This window comes from Dipteris shenzhenensis, chromosome 6 (assembly GCF_047967505.1).
Source record: "Dipteris shenzhenensis isolate YYH24624 ecotype China chromosome 6, Dip_SZ_1.0, whole genome shotgun sequence".
Classification (NCBI taxonomy): Eukaryota; Viridiplantae; Streptophyta; class Polypodiopsida; order Gleicheniales; family Dipteridaceae; genus Dipteris; species Dipteris shenzhenensis.
The window spans coordinates 18716460-18739438 of NC_141601.1; the positions used below are offsets into that span (position 1 = coordinate 18716460).

At 41.5% G+C, this 22979-nt stretch overlaps 1 long non-coding RNA gene and 1 pseudogene across 1 annotated transcript; both read left to right on the forward strand.

Annotated features, from left to right (window-relative positions):
• Positions 1–4124: 4124 nt before the first annotated feature.
• Positions 4125–4951, forward strand: LOC147900889 (uncharacterized). Its single transcript, XR_015541206.1, has 2 exons — positions 4125–4561; positions 4643–4951. It is a non-coding gene; the product is annotated as an uncharacterized LOC147900889 (long non-coding RNA).
• On the forward strand, positions 4911–5565 carry LOC147900890 (phenolic glucoside malonyltransferase 1-like; annotated as a pseudogene).
• The last annotated feature ends 17414 nt before the right edge of the window (positions 5566–22979 follow it).

Sequence of the window (22979 nt, forward strand, 5' to 3'; positions counted from 1 at the left end):
TTTTATGAGCACTAACTTGAAACGTATTTGCCTAGTCCCTACTTTTGCAAGTCTCATAACTTCCTTGTTATAGCTCATATAAGGATGATATATAATAGCTCTTCACATTTTTAAAAACACAAGCAAACGTGCATTAATATTTACTTCTAGGCTTCCTATGAGGTCCTAAATAGGGTTGACATAACACCTCCACACACACACGCACGTGTGCATGCACACACACTTTTAGGCTTCCTATGAAGTCCTAAATAGGGTTGACGTCACACCTATGTACACACACACACACACACACACACACACTTCTAGGCTTCATTCATACCTCAACAAAAGGTGCATATATTTTATATATTTTGACTTGTGTGGTGGGAGTTAATAAGGGCAACCATTCACATGAAGATGCAAACACCATTAGGCTTGTGATTCCAATTGTGGCTCATAGATGAATTTAAAATTGAAATTTTGCGATTCCAATTGTGGCTCACAAATGAATTTGAAGTTGGAGGCGATGTAGTTGCTTGGAGTTGAAGCTTCTACATGTAGTGATCTGATCACAATTGGAGTTGGATGTATCAATCTAAAGGCTCAATTGTTTGGGACAATTGACAAACCTGCAATTTTTGTTGAAAGTTGAAAAACAAAAGTGGTTCAACGTGAAAGAGTAGGAAAGACAAATCGAATGTTAATCAAAGAACTAAAACTTAGTGAAAGTGGATTGGAAGAAGAGTAAATTTTTGATTGCAATCTCTCAGTCAAAACCCCTTGATTGTTGAGAGACTAAAATTTGCATATCACCTTTCTAGTTATCAATTTTGCAAGGTTTTGTTAATGCCTAAAGCCCAAGCCTACCTCTACCGCAAAGTTGGCTTCCCTCTCCAATAATCCCACAGCAACATGCAGGCTAAGTACTAGTATGTAAATTATTCATGAATAAAATGTACTCGGTTTCTATACAAATTTATAAAATTTTCCCAAGTTTGTTTAAAGTACTCCCTTATAAATTATTTTTTGTAGAATTTAGAAAATAAAAATATCCTTTTGTTGAACTCACGTGATATGGTTACATATAATGAGTGACCCCCCTGAGTGGCTCGCACAAAAGATGGTGTTATTTTGACCTTGCAAAATTGGATATTGACAAAGTGATACAAGCGGGGATTACCAGCTGACACCATGCACCAATATCTCAGGGGGGTCACTATGTATAAACCCTCTATATCACGTGCGTTCAAGGCCTATATTTAAAATCCCTTATCTGTAAATTTTTTTATTAATAAAATGTACCCCTTTTCTATACAAATCTGTAAATTTTTTCCAAAACTATTTTAAATAGTCCCTTATGTATATTTATTTATGTAAATTTTAGAAATAAAAACTATCCTTATGTTGAACTCACGTAATAGGGTTACATATGATGAGTGACCCCCCCGAGACCAATATTAAGCTGCACACTAGACACTCTAGAAGGGCTTATCAACACCCGTCAGGTTTCATGTTCTTTTCTATAGAGGAGTGTCAGACAGTCACAAACCAATCTACAGATAGTTCAATTCCTTGAAAATGTTGACCGACAATCAAAGATATAGACATAATAGGAAGATCTAAATTTGAGACTGTGTAATGCTGCTTATCTTGTGGCATTTTTTCCTTAATTGTTCGAGGGATGTTCCTGTTTCAAAGGATGCTCTTGTTTCAAAGGATATTGCTTACAAGAACATTATAATGGTGAAATTTCATTCTGGCATTAAGATCAATATACCTTAGAATTTTGTTTATACATATGTAATTCCACTACTATGATTTTCCTAGTCAAATGCTATGATTTTCCTACTTGAGTGTACCAAAAGTTCTCGCGATGAGCTCATATGTTTCCACTATTCTCTCTTCTGTGCTTTAGAATCTTCCATTTGACATGTAAGATGCCCCTTATCATAGCTTTTGGTTAGAACTCGGAGTTGAATTGATCTAATCTATTAACACGCACAAATTAAGGCAAGGGCCACAATGGGAAGGAGTCACATCTATGAGTAGTTTTGATGTGCGTGGTTCTTCTGGGCCTCGGTTGTACTGCTTTGAGCTCTCCTAGAGGAAGAGGGGAATCATTAATTGAATTATACTTATATGGTGCAAAAAATAAAAAGAAGGATTGAATGAATCCAAAAAGCTCTAAAGGGCCTCCCAATGTCTTGTGAAGATGGCACATTAATCATTGTCTTGTGATGATAGCACATGAATTGTTAAATCATGGATGCAACAAGTTGCAAGATGAGATCTATGAGTGCAAATTCCAAGGACCGAGAAAACAATGGCTATCTGGAAGTCCACCATAGGTGGTTGTAACCCTCTTGTAACCTAAGCTTAAAAAAAGAAAACAAATCTAATCCTTGGTTGAACAAGGCTCAATTGTTTATTAAGCCATGTGTCAACTTGTTTTTTGGCTTAATGCATCACTTCTTTTTTTTAAAGCGAAGCGCATTGATCCATCTACTAGTTCATGTCTAAAATACTGATAAAAGCTACTGCAAGTGCTCCATCAAATTTAAGTTTTAGCATTGGTTAGGATTCAGGAATAATGAATAGGGTGCTTTAATATGCCTTGTGTTTTGAAAGCATTTTTCCATGTTGTAGAAGTGAAAAATCTATAGACTGTTGCATTCAAGTTGTTCATTTCTTGAATTGCAATAGGAATCCGACTATTGATATTCAGGTAATATGTCAATATACAATTGCTCAAAAAGATAGCGTGTTCTGATAACTTAAAGCCTTTTGTTTTGTATGTATTTTTCTATGTTTGCAGAAAGTGAACCAAATCTATGTGACTTGTGCAAGCAAGATATTGATTTCTAGAATTGCAATATAAATACAATTATTGATATTTAGGTAATATGTCAGTATTTTATCCATTCATGAGACTTTTGCATGACTCTACTAGACTCTAATATTCACGACATTGTCAAATGCGGTGCCTAGGGAAGGGCCCGTTCCCTCGGATTATTATTCTTTGAGAAAGGAAGCACGCTGCCTCCGTGACATGATTTTAGTTGCTTGTTCCTTGCGCTAGATCTATTAAACTACAATCTAAATTCTTATAATATTCCTCTCTTTTGATACATGTTCTCGATGCGAGTGAACATTTGAAGTCAGCAGAGATAGCCAAATTGGATGCAAGGTCAAAGGACTATAAAATGGTTGTAGCCCACACCAAAAAATTATATAGTGAGCATAGCCTTATTCATGTATTTGTAGGGCTTCAACTCCCCAAAAGGCACAAATCTTTGGACATCACCAAGCTAATGACAAAGCACCATCCCTAATGGGCATTGTGTTGTGTCTCATGTCCATTAATTTACTTATTCCTTTTTTTTCCCTTTTAAAATTTTGATAAAATGGTAGCATTCCAATTCCATATAAGTTTATAGTAGTTAAGTGCTCCATGACAAAAATGGGATTGTGAAGTATAGGGAGCTATCAATGAAGGAATGAATAAATAAATGCAAAGGATTGTGAAATATCAAGGAAGGAATGAATGGCAAGGACAAACAAACAAATGATGACAATGTGACCTTTTTCTCTACTCAAAAAGCCATAATCTCACAATAACGCCATGGGCTATTTATTTTTCTCGTGCTTTCTTGCTTAGCATCTAAGCCTTTTACTCTAGTTTAAAGGCTATCTACCAACCTAGTTTTTATTTTTTTCCTTGCCCAAATTCACAAGGGGTGACTTGAGGGACATTAGGCATAGGAGAAAGGGATGAAGAAGGAGTTTGCTCTTAGGAAAGTCCTTGGAATGTGGCAAGCGGCCGTGAGCCGAATTGCATGGGAGGAAAGTTCAACTGCATGTGAAGGGCAGAGGGAGGGTTAAAAAATTGACCACCACGGGTGAAGGTTTTAATTGTAAAAGTTAACTCGAACATGGGTTACAAGAATTGTGGGAAAGGTCGAGGGGGTAAAGGGGGGGAGGTGAGGTTGGGATTATTAAAGGTGGCATATGGGATGGACCTGTGCAAGTGACGTGTTCTTGTAGAAGTCCATGCTTGGTGATGTCTAAGGCTTTAAGGTGTTCATTTAGAAGTCTATTCCAAGCTTTGCAAGTGCATGGGAAATAAATAAAGACGATGTATTTGTTTTGGACCCTCACCCTTTTTGCCTCAACACGCCTCGCCTTTCCTTGCTCCACCGCTCCTTCATCATCCCCTCCTCTCCTTCCCCACAAAAATCCCTCTTCCTCTCCGCTTCCGATATTATTTGCCACTGCAGAATTCTCTTCTTCCCAATCAGCGCATAACATTACTCCTCCCTCGTCCAGACGCTCAAGCGAAGTCTTTCCCTTGCTCTAGCCCATTTCTATCCTTTCGCTGGACGGTTGGGTGAAGGAGCACATGGGCGACTCCAGATCGTCTGCAATGACCTCGGGGCGGAGTTTGTCGAGGCGGTAATGGATGGATTGGCTTTGAGCGATCTGGAGGCTGGCAATTTCGAGATGAAGCCCTACTTCGTGGAGCTCACTCGGGGGCCAGACTATCCTCCGCGGCGGGATTCCTCGGCCTCTTCTTTCGGTTCAGGTGAGGGGTAAAACGATTTGGTGGATTGTCTAAGTGAGGGGAAGGCGAGTGGTGAAGGATGGAGGTTTTTTTGGTTGCCAGGTGACAAGGCTGAAATGCGGAAGCGTGGCGTTGGGCGTTGCGCACAGCCATATTGTTGCAGATGGGAGTTCGCTGTGGCATTTTATGAAGTCATGGGCGGAGTGTGCAAGGGGCGAAAGAATTTCGGTGATGCCAGTGCACAAGCGAGAGCTGAGAGGAGGAAGCAGGGATAGACTTGGAAGAGATCGAAGATGAGATAAGTGATCCCAACGAGAGCGTTGAAGAAACACAGACAGCCCAGAAGGTCTTCGTCTTCACCAAAGAGATGATGGGTGTGCCGGAAGGGGCTTTACCTCCTATCAAGTGCTTGTTGCCAGCAGAGCCCGCGGTCACCCCCCCTACAAAAAACTCGGCTTCATTCACGTCGCTAACATGCGACCGTGCATGTCTCCCCCCCTCCCAGATGGCTACTTCGGCAACGCCCTCCTCTGGGCCATGGCCACTGCCACCGCTCGAGAGCTCCAAGAGGAGCCCCTCATTGTCACCGCTCGTCGCACGCAAGTAGCCATCGCCTCTTGCACGAGCTCGGTCATGCACTGACTGCTCCACTCGCTTGAGCTCCATGGGCAGGCGGGTCTGTTTGCTCGGTCCTCCTTAAATCGTGCTCACATGCACGTGTCCAGCTCGCCCCAATTCCTCGTCTTTGACATCGACTTCGGCTGGAGCAAACCCTTGAGTGTTCGAACATCACAGGTGGAGGAGCAAGGCAAGATAGTTTTCTTCCGCAGTCGCGACGGCAACAACATCGAGGTTTGCCTTGCCTTCCCTATGGCTACGATGCGCAGGTTGGAGTGTGATCCCACTTTCACGCAATGGCCCCACAAGATATGAACAAAGATATAATCTAGCTCAAATTTTTATTACAATGGTTTATGAAAGGCATAGTTTAGTCATTTGGATCTTTATGCCTATTGCTTTCTCAAGTCTTCGAGAACCATTCGAGAAACGGATGATGAACATGTTGCTAGCCCATAGGATAGAATAGATGCATCTTAAAAGAGGCGTGAGGGCACAATGAAACAAAATGGTAGTTCTCTATTATGGATTGTGAGAGAGAGGACTCTCTCTTATAGAAAGGGGGAGAAGGTAATACCTTCCCCACATAAGTGGCAATCAACCCCTACATCAGTGGGAATCAGTCCCTACATCAGTGGGATTGCCTTTGGCTTACATCATCACTTAGGTCACACACTAGACACATCATAGCACTTGATATGCCTTAAGCCCTTGATCATACTTATCCCAACATAATTGAAAGTGGAATCCATCCTAAACTCCAGATTAGGGAATCCTCCCAAATCCCACATTGAAATATGAGTTCAAGTTTTGGCCACATGATCAAATCTTTACCCCTTACTTGAAAGTGGGACTTGGGAGTTTCCCAAATTCTCTAATATAGGTTTAATATCATTCCTACTTATAGTTAGTTGCTACTGCTGTCATAGCATTTCCTAGCCTAAAAACAAGTGATTGACATCTTCGATAGTCAACTCTTTTGCCTTCATAGAATTTCGACTGCAGTTTTGCTCTTCTTGATAAGGGTGACAGCTGGACCTATGCTTCTGAGCCTGCCCTTTGCATTCACTTTCATCGGATGGGGAAGGAGACTCTACTAGAAGGGAAGGCGAACTAAGAGCAACAAAGAAGCACGACCTGGAGCACAAACAAAAGTACAGAGGATAAATTCAATCATCATGATGATTTGCAAAGACTCATAGATAATAAAAGGAGGCCACATCATTCAAAGTCTAAACCTTTAGCAAAAAAAGCTCACCATATGTATTTACACCCCTCTCCAAAGTCTCAAGGCCCCTTTTCTTCCCAAAGATTTTAGGGTCCTTTTTCACCCCTTTTCTTCTCCAAGATCTTTATGTGCCTACCCAGGGGGTCACTCATAAGCATGTAGCATATCACATCAGTGCACAAAGGGGTATCTTTTTAATAGGGGGACTTACATGCTATTTACATACATGAGGGGATTAATAATGTAAATATTATTTGAAATCCTACTCCCTAAGGGTTTCTACTTTGTTAAAAAATCATGAATTTGTAATGTGTTTGCACATTGATTTTCCTTATATGTTACATCATTGTCAGTATAAGGTTGAGATCTAAGATGCTAAGAATTGCAGGACTTGCTAGCAGTCCAAAGGGTTGATTCATTCCAGTTCGTCTCCTTTTTACTCACCAGAACTTTTAGTACATAAGAAAGATGGTTCTTTTCAAATGTGCATTAAATAAGATGACCATCAAAAATATATTTTCGATACCATGCATAGATGATGTGCTTGACTAGCTCAGAAGAATGAGGAGATTGGTATCTAAGTGTGTAATCCTCCACAAAATCCCCAATCAAAGCATCACTTTTATTGAAGAGGGGAGGCTGCATACTTGCCACCATCCAACAAGAAACATGATAAGAACCATATTTTAAATTAGTTGGGAAGACATGTGTCATAAACATCCCTCCCTTATTATCAGGATCACAATAAAAATAGTTGCCCATGCTATAGACTTATAAAAGCTAATTTTTGATATTATGCTTTAAGTGTAAAAATAATTGGGGTGAGTTTAAGGAAAAGTAAATAAATGGTTCTATAAGGCGGAAAAACTTAGAGTATTTAGGTGTGTGAACGTAAAGGAGGAGGAGGGGAGAAATTAAAGATTAGAGCAATAAATGTAATTTTAAGATTTAGAGCATAAGGGAAGGAGAATTTATAAGAAAGAGGAGCTTAATGGAATTTCAAAGGCATTTAAAGAAAGATTTTTAAGAAATTTAGAAAAGAAGAAAATTAAAGAATGAATTTCTAAGAAGGGAAAATTAGGAAAATTGGGAAGAATTAGGGAAAATAGAAAGGATTTGAAGGAATTAGGAAAAATATAAAGCAATAGGGCAGGTTTAGCGGCAGTTTTGTAGAGGAAATGGTCAAACAACAACTAGCATGGAAATGGTGGATGTTGAATGGTATGGGTTGTGAGTATTCGAAATCGATTATTGGCCGATCGAGCTGAGAAACTGGTATATATGTACTGCAATAATCATATCCTATTGGACATTGAGTCTGATGCCTATGAAAAGCAAGCTCCACAATGGTCCTCTGACTATCAAACCGATGAACAACTGGACGATGATGTGGATATTCAAAGAGCAATTGTAACGGAGCAAGAGATTGAAGACAATTTGGAATTGGAAGTTAATGAAAGAGATGCCTTACTTAATGTCCAAGCAAAAACAGTCGACAGTGAAGAGAAATAGAATTTGTAGTCATTTCCAACATATGTCCACACTTTAAAACAAGACTTTATACAGAATATTGTAGGCTTCAAACAAACATAAATTATCTTTGAACAAGACTTTATACAACATCATGAAATTTTTGTGAAACAAGCTTTCAGGTGGAGTAAATATCGCTTATAAATTTCATGAAATCAAACTGCAGGCTTGCCAATATTACATATCAAATTTGTATTTTGCAATGTTACTAAGGAGGATCATTACGGCTTCCTTCCCCATAACCCTGAAAAAGGTCACGAATAAAACTCGACATGGCTAGTGTAGTTCCTACCTACATATCATAGTATCTCTCAAGGCCAAATAGCTCAAACAGTGCACGAGGTAGTGGAACAAGACATATTGGACATACATGGCTTACTTTCGTATGCTTTATTAAGCATGAGAGGTGCAAATAATGCAGACACGGCAAATTGTAATGCCCTGACCATGAGTTAAATGAGTTGTTGTAGGTAGGACATTCATTACAATCTGTAACGCCTTTGCCTATTGCAGTTTGGACATCCTTCGAATGCTTCACAGTGATGGAGTTAGGAGTTGAGTCATTCTGATGCTTCAATGACTCTGTAAGCTACTTCACCAACTGCTTTAGCTCAGCCATCTCTCGCACCATGCCTTCATGTCCAGCTTGAGGTTGTATTGGATGAGGTGGCATTTGACTTTGTGCAAACTCATGCCACCTCTTTGCTTTTGTCTCCTATTGGCTTAGCCTCTCAAGAAGAGAATTTGCATGTACCTTCAACTCTAAGGCAGCTCCTTGAAGCGCTAGATTGAGCTCTTCTTGTGTGAATGTGGTAGTCTCCCTCCTGATATCATGTACATTGCGAACAACCTCTTTAGAGCTAAAGTCCACACTCTCACCTCGAACAAATTGCCTGTATAACATTTTCGCAAAGAATAATGGGAAACTACACTAGAAGCACCTTATTTATTAAAGAGGAGCATCTGCATACCTGCCACCATCCAACAATAGTAAACACATACACAAAGCATGCGGAGAGAGAAAGTTAGTGGTCACATCATTCTTTAAAGAAGAAAACATAAGTGAGTTCATTTCGCATGCACGTGAGCATCAAGCACAAATTGCTCATGTAGATGTAGATTGTAGATGGAATGTGCATTGTCTGATGTCACTATAGTGCACGTACAAGAATGAGAATGCAAGGAGAGATGACACAAATGTCGAACGAACGACAAAGTTCCCAGCTCTTGTGTGGAGACGAACCTAGTGTAATGACACAGATGGCCGAATAAACGACCAAGTGTCAAAATCCTACATAACTTAAACAAACCCTACATAACTCCCCACTGCCCTGAAATGACACACACGGTCGACTAAACTACCAAGTGCTGAGTCCACTTCTACCCAGTAGTGCACACTTCTAAGAATGACACACATAGTCGAATAAATGACTAAGTGCCAAACTATACCAAGATATTGGTTGGAAAGGAAGGTGTTACGTCTCAACGAGACACACATCCAAAAAGACGACCAACTGCCGAGGAGAGTAACATACCTATGTGAACGACCCATCTTGTCGAATGAACGACAGAGGGCCGATAGCTAGGTACCATATATATGACCTACTATTTTACTAGTTATAGTATTTTTGAACGACCTGATATGTCGAAAGTAGGACATTGGGCCGAACATTTTTACATTAACTACCTAAACTAGTGAGACGACTCATTATGTCGAATTAATGACAGAGAGCCAAATCAAAACTATGAAATTAAAATTCAAAATAACATAATGATAAAGGTTTAAATTTTATCTAAAGGCTGAAGGCTGAAGGCTGTAGGACAAGTAGGTTGTAGGGAGATGAATGTGAGGGAGCCCATGCCATATATAATAAATAGCCTGTTGGGCTTTTTGATTATCCTGACGAGCCCCGACAGGCCCTGGCAAGAAAAGCATATTTCTCAACGGGCCCCGATGGGGTTTTTGTTGCAGGTTATCAAGTCATTGCACACCGGCCTGTTACCAAGCTCTTGATAATGTGATGATGTGAAGTTATTATTAACACATGTTATTAACATAAAAAAGGCTCAAGATTACGTAACTACTTGAACTCTGGTGTGTGTGTGTGTGTGGATGCATGCATGTGCATGCATGCGTGCATACACGCATGCATCATCACCACCTGTCAAACCTTTTCTCTTTGTGCTTGATAAGTATTGTTTGCACATATGAAGGTCAGCCTCAATTTTACACACATCGAAGACACAAAAGGTGCTTATATATTTAGAAGCTATTTGTAATTTGCATGCTTGCATAACTTAAATTTTGAGTTTAAGGTTCAGGAATTTCTTAGGTAGAATAAGATATCTACAACATCTTCACTTATATCCTCCAACCTTTGGAGGAGAGAAATGGCATCATTGCCATGGACATATCTATATTCTTCAAGGGAGTAGTCTGGAAGTATCACATGCTTTTGTACACATGAAACATTAGATAGTAAGACACACAAGATAGATATGTATAAAAAATAAAGTAGAGAAAAATTTCAATATTTAGGAAAAAATAAGAAAATATACACTTAACTTTGCCACTCAGTTTGAAGTGGGATTGTGTAGTATTTTTGCTTGTTGAGGGTTTTCTTTACTTCATCTATGGCAACAATAGGCTTATTGAAAATATGTGTCTCTCACATGGCCTTTCAAAATCACTTTCTTTTGATGTTTCAAGCAATCTACCATTGACTTGTCTTGACCTCAAGTCAAAGGTGATATGACCATGCATCAAAAGCTTGTCATACTATTGGAGGATATTGTTTTTCATTTCCTATGGTTGCAACATAAATTTTATCATGACCTCTTTAAATTTCATATAACATAAGTACTACATTGATGAAAGCATAGCATTTCAATTAGCATTCATAATAAGGCCCCCATCACCATCAATGGAATAGTGAATAGTGGCATCATCTCATCACATGGGACATCATCATCACACATGACCAAGCTAGCTTTTGAGCCCTATGAGCAAGAGGTCCTAGTACAATGTTGGATGGCTCCTAGTACCTAATTGTTGTGATGCCTCAAGTGCTACATGTTATTGAGACTGCATGCTCTCAAATTGCTCATGTCCCTCTCAAGTTCTTCTTACTATGGCAATTGAGCTTGCAAATAGGGTTTTGCACTTTATTTGAAATCCTAAACCATTTTCTTTAAAGAACCACTAGCACTATGTTTAGGATTTTAAATAAAGTTTAGAATATCACTTGCACTCCCATTTGCACCATTTGCACTCTCCCAAATGGTTCATTCTTCAAAGAACCACTAGAAGCATCCTAAACCTCACTCCCATTGGCTTCATTACCACCAGCACTATGTTGAATATATCTGCTTATAAAGCAAAGACACTCCAACTAAGAAAATGATAAAGAAATCATATAAAAGTTAGGATTAAAGACTAAATTTTTCTTTGTTAATATAGTATAAATGAGCTAAGAGGGGATAAAGAAGGGAGAAAAAGGGGGGAAATAAAAAGGGGATAAAGAAAAGAAGACGGGAATTGAAAGAAAGATAGGAGAAAGAGGGATGGTAGAAAGAAGAGAAGAGGTGAAAAGGAAAGAGCCCTAAGAAGAAAGGGGAATTAAAGAGGGGATAAAGAAGGGAGAAACAAGTGGGGACAAAGGATGATGTGACAAAAAAGGGGAGAAGAAGAGAGGAGAGAGGAGAAAGAAACAAGGGAGGAGGGGAGAAAGAAGAGAATAGGGAAGACAAGATAAAAATAGGTGAGTAAAGAAAAGAGGGAAGAAAAGGAAAGAGAATCACATGGATGTCAACATCCTCTATCCTCAACATTTAACAAGATACGTTACATAATCACATGCCACAAATAAGTCTCCTTTACCATGAATCATCAAAATCCTTTCTTATTCAGAATCATGTTAATAGAATTGTGTTCCCTCTTCTCCCTTTTGATAATCAAGATCAAGATCTATTTATTTTATTGAATTGTTGTACCCCCATAATCTTGTAATTTACTACCACCATAGTTTTTGAATCCAAGTTGATAAGAGAAGTAGTTACAAATGTGGATTTTAAATTGAAAATTTGGGTTACACATGAGTTTCTTCTTTTGGCAACAAGGTATGCACTTATACAGATAAGGAGGCATTAAGAATAGTGTGGAATTTCTAAAAACTTCATGTGTCCTTTCATGGTATGGAAGTGATATTAGACATAGGTTATTTGGCATTGGGGCAAGCTTTTCATAAAAAGAAACTAAAGGGCTAACAAGCTAGATGGTCTTTAATATTACAATAATACTAATTGACAATATTGCATTGCTTGAGTAAACATGACTTCAAACTAATGCATTATCCACAATCTGAAAGACACAATCACTAGATATGAGGGGGTACCATGGAAACCGACAATCTCAAAGCCATAATCGTTAGATATGAGGGTGTACCATGGCAAACACATAATGTGGAAGTAACAATCACTAAATATGAGGGGGTACCATGGCAACCCACCATGCCTTTTCATCTCAACAACCCTTGTATCTCTTACCTTCACAAAGTAGTATATGCTCAAAGTAATTCAAGGTTAAGGGAACCACTCCTAGAGTGAGTGTAGGACCATCTCCTCAAGCAAGTGTAAGACCATATCCTCAAGTAATTCAAGGTTAAGGGCACCACTCCTAAAGCGAGTGTAGGACCATCTCAAGGGAACATTGGAATGATTCTTTTGCTTTTCTAAAATTCTTAATGGAATAAAGGATGTTCTTTAATTCCATATGCCTCTTCATTAAATCTTTCACAAACAAACATTAAAAAGCACCAATATAAATTCTATTATAATTTATCTATTTTCAAGTAGTTCTAGCAATCATATAGAGTATATGCCATCCTTATGAGTCCATAGTTATGTGCTTAATCATTTAAGAGGCAATTCATCAGCTATCCCACTAGTTATGAAGCTTTCTCTTACCACAATATGTTTGGAAATATCAATTCTATTGTTGTTTTCCTTAATTATGTCCATTCAAGTCTATGTTCTATGGTTACCATCAACAAAGGAATATTAGTTTTTTTCAACCCCTCCATGTCTCATTTGACAACAAGTTTTCCTCAAAATTCATATTGTCCACCTACCTTAGAATAGGATCCCAAGTATTAATAATGTCATCTGGGAGATGATATTTTCCACCCCTAAAGGACCTTTCATAAACAACACAAATCATCCCTTCTCCTCTAATTACTCATCTAAAATAAATGTGGTTTCCAATGTTGACTACTTCTAGCCAACCTATCTGACATCATTATGTACGTAAATGCAGCAAACTGACATAAATGGAGTGGAAAAACTCTTACAATTCTAAGACTAACAATTGGAAATGTGTAGGTATATCAATATAAGAGTCATCATCACTTCCTATTTTCCTTCTTTCCTTAAACCCTAAATTTTTTTGCTTCTCCCTCTTTTGAATTCACCTCATGCAAATCCTTGTCTATGAATTCACTATCCTCACAAAAAGAAGTAGCCTTTGAAATATTCACATTGTGCTATAACAAATTTGTTGATTGTTAAACCACTTGGTGCTAAACTCATAACATCATATTAAATAGTTGATTGTATCATCATCCACATCATTATTGAGTCAAAGTATGGAAGTATCTATACATGTATCTTTCTCTTGGTGCATTTCTTTGTCTTTGTTTTGGTTCTTCATTGCAAGCGGCGACTTGGTCACATCACCATTCTAATAAAATTTATTAATACTGAAATTGTTCCTTAAAAAATGATTGGAACTCCAAAGGCATTCTTAATAAGCTTGACACAAATCTATGTATCATTGTGCTAAAGCTAATCAAAGGAACTCAACCCAAATCAAATACATGCAACTATAGAAGTTTACAGGCAAATGGATAAGAAATGCACAAATCAATCTTAGGTAGTGGACAGACCTACTAATCAAAGGCATGAAAAAATTTGGTGGAAGAAGCTCCTTTAGACCTACATGAAGTGTCACAAAGAGTTGATTGCTACACTCTCTTGTCTCCAAATTCCAAGAAACACACTCCAAAAATCCTACACAATGATAGGAAAAAGAAGATATACTACTTTCACACAAAATATACAAAATCAAATCATCCTAACTAAGAAATCTCTAGATGGTCATCTAATTGACAATCATTTTTATTTGTCTCAAATTTTTTGTGAACCTTTCTTTATATAGGAGGTCCAAATAATTAGTGATTGTTGATTTATAGGTATCTTGCTCATTTGGTAAGAGAGAGAAAGATCTTAGAGATTCCAAATTTGTGCAAGAGTTGGGTGGAAATTGGTCATGCTGCTTGTATGTATCCTCCTGGCATGCACAATCACTCTCAATGGGAACTTGCAAATTGTCCTTGGTGCATAGGCTTCCCCAAGGGACAAGTCTTGGTACGTGAGAGAGACTTTCACAAGAAATATGCACAATATAAATCAAAGATGCCCAAGGGTTCATCAAAATCAAATTTTAAAGTTTGTTTGCATAACTCACTGGCAAGCTATGTGAATGGACTCTAAAATCTACATTACAAAAATAGTTCTGAATTTGGATCATTTGGCTAGCTTGATGTTGGAGAATGATAGATGATGATCAGGTTTGGCGATACTACTGATACAAGTGGTGCCCATGTAGCCATCCTGATGATTCTGTAGTACTTGGGGGAGGTTGTTCCAATGGTATTTCAGTCCCTTGTGTACAATAGTCATGCTGTTGATCTGGCAGCTCCCCTTATGGCTCATCGACTGGCATGGCGTCGAAGGGTGGTTCTAGTGATGATGTAGCCTCAGGTTTTGGTGCCGATCTTTCCTCAGGCTCTGGTGCCAACCTTTCCTCAGGCTTTGGTTGTTGCTATTGTTGGAGATATATTGTTGCACTTGTGCACCGAGCTGTAGCATCTCATGGGGCAATTCCTCAATCCCCCGACCTCCAGAATAGGTATTTCTTCTAAGACATCTGCACTTGTCAATGTGATAGTAGGAGAAGTTGGTGATAGCTTCCATACTGGTGAGAAGGGTAAGTCCAACTCCTCAATTGGTTTTGGTGACTAGGACAGAGTCATTTCTCTTTCGTGTAGCTCTTTTTTTATGATTATTGCCAATAAGTGTGGAATTTTACATTTTTGGCCTGATGAACCATCTAGTTTCTTTGTAAAGAAGATGACTAAGTGTTGGATCCAGTCTTGCTTTAGCTTCCTACTCAGCAAAACAAATGTGCAGACTGGAAGGGATCGATTCTTGCCGCACTTAACCCCCAGGATTGTGGATACGAATTGTGCTGCTTCCCTGAGGCGATGGTTAAGGATGGTGCAAAGTCATATGCTGTCCGTATGAAATAGTGTGCCCTTGGTGAGGAGAGACTGTACTTCGAGAAACTTTGCATCAGCAAGCCATGTAGGGTATTTGGCACCATGTGTTGGCAGTGAGAAAGCCCTTTGAATGACTGTACTATCGAGGATAATGTTTAGTGGGCTCTGATGTACAGTGATTGTACTGTACTTGCCAATCTTTGCATTGCTGGAGTGGTAAGAATGGAGAAAGTCTTTGATGTATGTGGACATTGTAGGACTGTACTCCAAGGATTTTAGGCTCTCATGCAAACTGCCTAGACCCCTTTGCTCTAAGTAAGATGTTGCTTCCTAGGAAAGAGCATAAGTCGAGGTAGGTGGCCAAACAAGTTCCAATGACTGGGCCCCGTCAATGGTTGTGTAGGCCGGTGGTGATTGGGGTGGCATTTGTTCTTCTTGTTTATGAACTGAATCCTCTTCGAAGCTATCACTCTAGACCACAAATGCTTGTCGTCATCATGGTTGAGAGGATGTAGATGGTTGCGAACTCTAGAGGGGATCTCATGGTTGAGGCAGTGGGCTCTTTTTGTGCATCCTCTTTAGTGGCGGCATCTTTTCTGAACCTACATCCATGTGCATATGGTGTACCATTGATCATTAGATTGGTTGGCATGCAAGTATGACCTTTCTGTGTGTTTGTTAGAGATCTTATTTTTATACATGCTTTTAGAGTGTGGAATGAAAGTGTGTGGCACAATTATTCATGCAATCATCTATGTGTCTAAGCAAAAGCGTGTGAGTGCATGTGACCTAGTAGCTAGGTTGGGACTAACTATATGCTTTTTTTTGTGCTAGGATTTCATAGGGTAGCCAGACTTAGACATCACTTTTGAGCCCTAGATTAACAATTTGCACTTGGTTATAGCCACTGAAGCCATCCAAGAAGCTATATATTTCGGAGTCTGCCAACTTTTCCAACACTATTTCTGTTAAGGGTAGGGGATAGTGATCCCTAATTGTGGTGGCATTCACATTTTTTAAGTCTACGCATATTCCGAGCTTCTTACTACATTTAGGCACAATGACGATGGGTGAAACCCAATCAGTGTGCTCTATCTCGTAGATGAATCCGACATCTAGGAATTTTTCTAGCTCATCATAAACCATGGTGCCATACTTAGGATTTGTGCGATAAGGTCCATATACCTTAGGGTGAGCACCTTCCCTTATAGGTATCGTGTGTACTGCCACCTCTGGTGAACTTCCTTTCATCTCTTTATATGACCATGCTAGGCAGTCAGGTTATTCCATTAGGAGTGCTTTGAGTTTGGTTTCATCTTCTTGTCAAAGCTGTTTCCCAATGAAAACCAGTTTTTCTTCCTCCCCTTCAAGGGCGAGGTCTATTGTGCGTGTTTTTGCCGATACCTCATAGATTGGAGTTTCTCCAATGCTATCAGTTTCTTGAACTTCAGATTCTCTTAGTGGTCTTGGCATTGCTATTGGCGCACTGCCACGTGTAATTCTTAAAGTATTCCGGCACTTCTCAAAGATCGACCTCTGATTGTGTTGAACTAGCCTGACATGTACCATGTGTACTGGGTGGCATAGTTTCATTTACCAATTTGTTAGGATCTTTTTGAATTTCTTTTTTTGAAGGCTCTTGATCGAGCTTCATCCGCACATGTGGCTTATATTTCCAAAACTTCTTACGTTGGGAACTGTGGGGTAACTTTTTTACTGGTAAGGTGTTTCCAAGTAAGGGTTCATTTGCTGCGCATACTCCTTCCAGTCCCTCAGGAGAGCCTTTAAGAGGTGATGGTTCTGATTTTGAGGGAGCTAGCTTTGCAAGGTACAATTTGACGATCCTTGTTTGAACTCGTTTGAATTCATTGAAGTGTTCAGCCTTGGCTTTTCTACGATTTCCTCTAGCTTTCTTGCGGGATCTTCTGCTGTTCTTCAACTTTGGAGGTTCAACTTTTGGAAGCTCGACTGCCATTAGGGCATGCAGGATGGCTAAGTCATTATCAAAGATTTGATATTCAATTTTAGCATTTTGAGCCTCAGTTTTGAGGTCCCAAGGAAAATCTAAGTCATCATTGGTATGGGTACCTTCTTCAGGTTCATTATCCCACTCGAGGTCAGCCATAAAGAATGGCATCTCTAGATCAATTGGTTTTGCATGTGTGAGTGGAGGATCTATTTGTATCACCTTAGCATCAATCTGCGAGAAGATGGGGTCTAATGAATGGCAATTGTTAATGGTTGCCAATGTTTGTATCCAGTTATTTACATTGCTTTGTGAATTGCCCGCTATGGCATGTTGTTGCAAGGGAGCTGATTTGCTTGAGATTGTCGTTGAAGATGTGTCATCCAATTCTCTAGGCACAATTGGTTTTACAGCTCCTGTTCCCACATTCAACCTGACTGCGGTGTCGTGATTTTGGATTGTCATTCTATCAGTTCCTGAGTCATGGAGGATTGATGCTTCTCGTAACCAAGGACATCCCAGTAAGATTTGATAGGATTTTTTGGGGAGATCCAAGATGGTTAATTGAAGGGAAAAGAAGACTCCTGCAACCTTCCTCTCTCTTATTTCCCCATGCTCTTACACCTTCTTCCTCTCCCACTCCTATGCTCCCCGTAAACCCTTTGTTCCTCAACCCTTAACCTCCATGATCTATGAGGGAGACGAGTTCTCGACCATGTACTCTACTCTAAACTCTGGAACCTCCTTCTAAACCTTGGAACTCCTAACCCTGGAATCTCTTCTAAACCTTGGAACTCCTTCTAACCTTGGAACCTCTTCTAAACCTTGGAACCTCCTTCTAACCCTGAAACCTCTTCTAAACCCAGGAACCTCCTTCTAAACCTTGCAACCTCCTCCTAACCCTTAAACTCCTCCTAAACCCTGCAACCCCCAATGAAGATGAAAGTCTTCATTACCTCAACCATGATGATACACGTTCCTTTTACACATGCATGCATTATGTTTGCTTACCACACTTAAGCCTAGTCTCTCACTGGAACATGACTTGAGGTCCTAGGCTACACGTATACTACAAACAACAACCCCAATATATCTGTAGGTGACAAAAAGCCTCGGAACCCTGCATACTGAGAAAACCCTGCTCTTTGCATGAAAGCCAAATAGGAAAGAGCCAACATTTGGTGCCATTGTCGGGGAGACTAGTGTCTCAAGTAATGAGTAAACATACGCAAGTATGTGTAAAAAAACAAACTACTTCGAACTTTCACGAACATAACACTCAAGGGCAAGGAGAGTAAAATTTTTTCCATTTCTAGCCAAACATATCAACCCCAAGCATCAACCTTGAGTTACTACCTTAAGAAATTTTCTTTATTTCTTAAAAATAAGCCACTTGATGTCCAATCAGGCTAGGTAGTGGACACGAATGCATAAATCTTGCAATTTTGATCATTTCACCTTTCTGTAGAAGAGCAAACTGAGCTAACCATCAAAAGTTATGGCTCGGGAAGAGTTTAGGATTTAACCCTAAACCTAAACCCATTTCCTATAAAAACCCACTCCACCCCCTCATTCTTCATCAGTCACATCTTGCCTCCATCCTCTTCCCCATTCTGAGCCCTATGCAAGACACTCCTCCCTCTCCATCGACCACCACCCTACTCCCATCCTCACATGGTAAGTGACTTCAAGCCCATCTCTCGCAGCGATAACCCAGCCATCCACCAATCGTCCATTGGTCCTCAACAATCCCATTACATCGAGAAAGACTTGGAGAGCATTTAGGTGACCACCTCTTCCTCCCTTTGGATTTCCGTCAAAGTTTTCCATCTGTCAAGTTTTTTTTCTTCTCTCTTTCCCCCCCCCCCCCCCCCTTCCACCACCACCACTTTGCCCCTCCCCCCCATCTTCCCCCCTTCCCCCCTACATCTCCACCACCCCTCCCATTTCCACCACCCCTTTTCTCACCCCCTTCCCTCCACCCCCCCTCCACCACCACCACCACCACCACCACCACCACCCCCTCCCCCCTCCCCCCCTCCATCTCTACCACCCCCCCTTCCCCCTTCCCCCCTCCATCTCCATCTCCACCACCCCCCCTCCCCCCTTCCCCCCCTTCATCTCCACCCCCCCTCCCCCCTTCCCCCCTCCATCTCCACCACCCCCTCCCCCCTCCCCCCCTCCATCTCCACCACCCCCTTCCACCACCACCACCACCACCTCCCCCTTCCCCCTCCATCCCCTCCCCCTTTCCCCCTCTCTTTCTTTCTCTCCCTCTTTCCCTCCCCTCTCTCTTTCTTTCTAACTCTTTTTTTCTCTCTCTTTCTCTCTTTATCTCTCTCTTTCCCTCCCCCTCTCTCTGTTTCTCTCTCTTTATCTCTCTTTGGCTTTCTCTCTCTCTCTCTCTCTCTCTCTCTCTCTCTCTCTTTCCCTCCCCCTCTCTCTTTCTTTCTCTCCCTCTTTCCCTCCCCCTCTCTCTTTCTTTCTCTCTCCTTTTTTCTCTCTCTTTCCCTCCCCCTCTCTCTTTCTCTCTCTCTCTTTCCCTCCCCCTCTATCTTTCTTTCTCTCTCTCTTTCCCTCCCCCTCTCTCTTTATCTCTTATTTCCTCCCCTTCTCTCTTTCTTTCTCTCTTTCTTCCCCCCTCTCTCTCTCTCTCTCTTTTCCCTCCGCCTCCCTCTTCTCTCTCTCCCTCTCTCTCTCTTTCCCTCCCCCTCTCTCTTTCTCTCTTATTCCCTCCCCCTCTCTCTTTCTTTCTCTCTTTCTCCCACTCTCTCTCTCTCTCTCTTTTCCCTCCCCCTCCCTCTTCTCTCTCTCTGTCCCTCCCTCTCTCTCTTTCCCTCCCCCCCCTCTCTCTCTCTCTCTCTCTCTCTCTGTCCTCCCCCTTGCCGGCCGCTCCCTACACTAATCTAACAAAAAACTAACCTACTTACCTTATTAATCAAGGGCATTAAGGCCCTTGCTGCTGCAACTAGTGGCTGCGCAATGGCGACACGCCAGCGGCACCCGCCTGCCCCATGCCGCGGTGCCCCCGCTCGCATCCTCCCCAATGCCCCTCCACCAACACCCCTCTACCTGCGTCCTCCCCTCGCTCGTGCTCCTCCACCACCCCCTTCCCCTCCACCCTCACCGCACTCCTCCGCCACCCCCTTCCCCTCCACCCTCCCCGCGTCTCCCCCTCCGCCGCTCCACCACCCTCCACCCCCCTCCCCTGCCCTACCGTCCCCCCCGCCGCCACTCTGCCCCCCTTCCCCTCCCATCGACCCTCACCCCCCACTCACCCCTCACTCGCCCCTATGCCCTTTTCCCCCCTTGCTTGCAAACCCCCCCTGCCGCCGCCGAATGCACAACCCCCCCTGGCGCCGAACGCACAAACCCCCCGCCGCCGTGACAATTTCCCCCCCCCACCACAATATTAAAAAAAAACAAAGCTAACCCGACGTTATTTAACCCTAGGTTAGCTTACCTTGGTTAGGTTAGGTTAGTTTTAACTTTAGCCAGGTTAGTTTAACTATTAGTTAGTTACACTAATTGGACCATTAGGTTAGTTGATTAGTTGAACTCACTGTGGTCAGTCTAACCATAACTAGGTTAGGTTAAACTAACTGATTAGCATCTAACTAGATAGTTAGGTTAGTACACTAATTGGGCCAGTTAGGTCAACTAAACTAGGTCAGTTACTACCCCTCAATTAGTCTTAAAGCCCATTTACACCAAATCTTAAGACCAAGCCCCCCCCCCTAAAAGGGCCTACTTTAACCCCTCGTAACTCATTCGTTTGGGACCCGAATTGAACCTCGTTTGAATTCATATTTCACACACAAAAACACCATGCTATGGGGTATTTTTCCAACCCATTGCACACCATTTTGGCATCCCTAGAACTCACTCATTCGCACCCCTGTGTGGGCCTCATTGCACACAAATTCGATCGTATCTTCACGTCGTGACCTCCGATTAATGATATGTTTGCACCGGTATAGTTCCCTACACACATAGGACAATCTTACACACATTATTAACATGAAGATCCCTACACAAACGAATACCACTCTAACCCTCCCAACAAAACTTCATCCACACCCGCACTTGTGGTAGAGACACCCTTGGCAAATCTCGCCCAATTTGCACGCAGCTACATTCCGACCAATGCTTTCGACTCCACCACTCACCAAATCCGCATACAACTCTGCTGCAACCACTTCCCCCGACAATCCTCTACCTCGAATCCCCCCCGAGATTCAATCACTTCCTTTAACTCCTCCACACCCCAACATGGCTGGACGCCATCGTGACAATGATGGGGATATCGACCTCGATGCAGAGGTTGACAAGTTCTTTAATCGAAGAAATAATAACAATCAAGGCAAACACCCCTTGGGAAAATTGGAACTTCCCAAATATAATGGTAAGGGAGATCCAGCCCGATTCCTCCAGCATTTTGATGCTGCATGCTGAGCAGGTGGAGATCAATCCTATGAAACGAAGGTGGCTTGGTTTCCCATGGCCTTAACTGATGAAGTTTTTGAATGGTAGCTAGACCTTCTAGTGGAAGAGCGCACCACATGGGACCTACTTCAAATAGAATTCAAACGACACTTTTAAACAGAGAGGCTACAAGATGATCCTGCTCTCCAACTAAGCAAGATCGAACAAGGCCGGCGAGAAGATGTACGCACGTACCTAGGTAAGATGAAAAGATTAATCACCAAACGTGACCCATGCCCAGATGCAAAGTACCTCACGGCATGGTTCATTGTAGGACTAAGAAAGAAAATCCGAAAGGATATGAAAAAGAGAAGCAGTTATGAAACGTTCAGTGCTGCTCATGCGGCAGCCATTAACATCAAGGATGGCATGACCGCCGACTCAGACACTAGTAGTGACAACGGCAGATCTAGTACACACGATAAGCACTCGAAAAAGGGCAAATCAAAGGCCACTGCCAAAACATCAAATGAAGATCGCCTAACCGACTATGACTGGTGGCTGTAAAAGAGCAAGCCCGTGAAGCCCATTTCATCACTGGCTATAGCAACCCTGATTCCTTAGCATCCAGCCTTCGTCCTCTACTGTTTCCAGCTTGTCATCGAAGCTTCTTTCACAGGAGCGCATGGTTAGGAGGCAGCGCCATCTATTGTATCAGTTCTACAGTAATTAAATTTTTGATTCTCCATACTATCTGGTTTTCTCTCTTGCGTACGAGATCCTGTTATCTGTTAAGCACAGACGTTGTATTATTTTCTTACAGGAGATTTAATCACTTCCTTTAACTCCTCCACGCCCCAACATGGTTAGACGCCATCACGACAATGACGGGGATATCGACCTCGATGCAGAGGCTGACAATTTCTTTAATCAAAGAAATAATAACAATCAAGGCAGACACCCCTTGGGAAAATTGGCACTTCCCAAATATAATGGTAAGGGAGATCCAGCCCGATTCCTTCAGCATTTTGATGCCGCATGCTGAGCAGGTGGAGATCAATCCCATGAAACGAAGGTGGCTTGGTTTCCCATGGCCTTAACTGATGAAGCGTCTGAATGGTACCTAGACCTTCTAGTGGAAGAGCGCATCACATGGGACCTACTTCAAACAGAATTCAAACAACGATTTCAAACGGAGAGGCTACAAGATGATCCCACTCTCTAACTAAGGAAGATCGAACAAGGCCGGCGAGAAGATGTATGCATGTACCTAGGTAAGATGAAAAGATTAATCACCAAATGTCACCCATGCCCAAATGCAAAGTAACTCATGGC